The sequence below is a fragment of the Herpailurus yagouaroundi genome, unplaced genomic scaffold, assembly GCF_014898765.1.
Source record: "Herpailurus yagouaroundi ecotype Mexico unplaced genomic scaffold, PumYag 211, whole genome shotgun sequence".
Classification (NCBI taxonomy): domain Eukaryota; kingdom Metazoa; phylum Chordata; class Mammalia; order Carnivora; family Felidae; genus Herpailurus; species Herpailurus yagouaroundi.
In genome coordinates this window covers 2,864,466-2,866,625 of record NW_024412442.1, presented here as the reverse complement: position 1 = coordinate 2,866,625, position 2,160 = coordinate 2,864,466, and the positions used below count along the sequence as shown (strand labels likewise).

Here is a 2,160-nt window from a genome sequence, read left to right as displayed (position 1 = left end):
ATAAAATAAAATAAAATAAAATAAAATAAAATAAAATAAAATAAAATGAAACCATGTTGTAAAAGTGATCAATTTGGAAACACAACAAAAAACAAAAAAATGACAACAAAAGCATATATTTGACTCATGTTTTCTATGTCAGCATTTAATCTAATACCTTTAAGGTACACACTGGACTATATATTTTCCTGAATGATCTCTTCAGGGTTATTGTCGTAAGACAAATCTCTAAAACCTGATGGTTTAAATTAATCAGGATTCAGTGATAAATAATAGGGCTTAGTTGCTAAGGGAATTTTACCAATAGGCTTGAATTGGTTCAGATACTACAAAAAATCTGCTATGTCAACAATAATCCCATGAACTCAAAAGGGTTTAGAGCTTAAGAAAATCGCCAACATGAAACAGCACCAAGAAAGTGGGCATTCATTTTGATCAATACAAATTAAGCATAATTATCAAATTTGGTAGACTGATATTTAAACACACTATAAGGAAGGCCAGTTGAAGTCTGATTTAAATTCATACATCCATCTGAAATAGTTTATAAAATGCAGCTTCTATTTACTTACACATGTAGACTGGTCTGTATCACCATTTGAATAGAAATTAATAAGCGAAAAGTAGCCATGTGAATTCAAGCAGAATGATGTCTAAAAATCCTCCCTGTAGAACCACACTGCAAAAGACAGAGGGTTTGAATGCTGCAAATTAGGTATTTGGTGGGATTAGTGTCAGCTGTTAAATATAAAACATCTAATAGGAAATGTGACCTGTCAGTCTACTCAGAGAGCATGTTCTCTTCCCTGGTTCATAAGAGATATGTGAGGAACATAGAAAGGAATAGAAATTTAAGAACCTCAGAGCAATGAAACATCCAACATGTTTTTATTGCCACAAAGAATATAAATTTAATTTGCCTTTTTTAATTTATCAGCCTTTCAGCTGTATTCCAAAGCTTCAGGAAGTTTATTTAGGAAGAGACATTAAGTGCACATTTTCACGTACGCTTTCTTCTTTGTAATGTCCAAGTTTGAGCACCTTTTTTTAACTTTATTAATTTATGTTGAGATGGAAGGGAAGGACAGAGAGAGAGAAGGAGAGAGAGAATCCCAAGCAGCCTCCACAGTGTCAGGGCAGAGTTCAACACGGGGCTCAAACTCATGAACCAGGAGATCGTGGCCTGAGCCAAAACCAAGAGTCCAACACTTAACCAACTGAGCTGCCCAGGCGCCCCAGCATTTTTCTAATAATTAAAGATTTACTTCCTGAATAAGTAATTTAAAACAACCCTTGTATTGTAGCTATGATGATGACTTAGTGTAGTGTAGCTATAGCTTATATAATTGTATAATACCAAACATATAATGCAGTTATAAATTTAGACATATTGTCTCAGAGAAACCAGATCAAAATGAGCCATGGATTACAATAAAAATGTACACAAATTCCCAGTGCTCCCAATTATATTTTTTCCTCATGATTAATACTGTGGTCATCAGTGATGTGGGCGGTCAAAAAAGTAAATGAAAGAAAGTCTTAATTTCGCATCTTCACAAAGCAGGTACAGGGAGGGGCACCTTGATGGCTCAGCCGGATGAGTATCTGACTCTTGATTTCGGCTCAGGTCATGATCTCACTGTTCTTGAGTTCAAGCCCCAAAGCCCCGCGTTGGGCTCTCTGCAATCAGGACAACCTGCTTGGGATCCTCTGTCTCCCTATCTCCCTTTGCCCCTCCCCGGCTGGCATGTGCTCTCTCTCTCTCAAAAATAAAATAAAACATTAAAAAAAGTTAAAACAAAAAACAAAACCCAAAGCAGGTACCGTGAGCATCCAGGCCCCAAGACTGGGCTGCGGGCCCCTTGCTCTATGTTGTCATTCATCACCCACGTCTGCAGAAGCAGGCTCATTTTCAGTGTCATGTTAGGAAGGGAGAAATCTAGTTAAATCTAACTATGCGTGCTTTGGAGGCGGCAGAGATAAATTGTCATATTTTCACACAGGGACTTGTTTCCAGCACTTCTTGCTTTTCTATAAATATGTTAAATGACTATGAATAAGTCAATAATTTGTCCTTCTCACCCCCCCCTTTTTTTTTTTAATTTTTTTTTTCAAAGTTTATTTATTTTTGGGACAGAGAGAGACAGAGCATGAACGGGG

The 2,160-nt window shown here is 36.8% G+C and overlaps 1 protein-coding gene across 19 annotated transcripts in view; it reads right to left on the bottom strand.

Moving 5' to 3' along the window:
• Positions 1 to 2,160, bottom strand: part of PCDH15 (protocadherin related 15) — a 1,259,847-nt gene that overhangs the window by 912,356 nt on the left and 345,331 nt on the right. The window contains exon 1 of one of the 19 annotated variants that reach the window (XM_040454200.1): positions 573 to 1,006. The exons of the other annotated variants lie outside the window; for them this stretch is intronic. The gene's annotated coding sequence lies outside the window, so the exon portion shown is untranslated. Of the gene's footprint in view, positions 1 to 572; positions 1,007 to 2,160 lie in introns of those variants that run through there. 19 annotated transcript variants of the gene reach the window in all.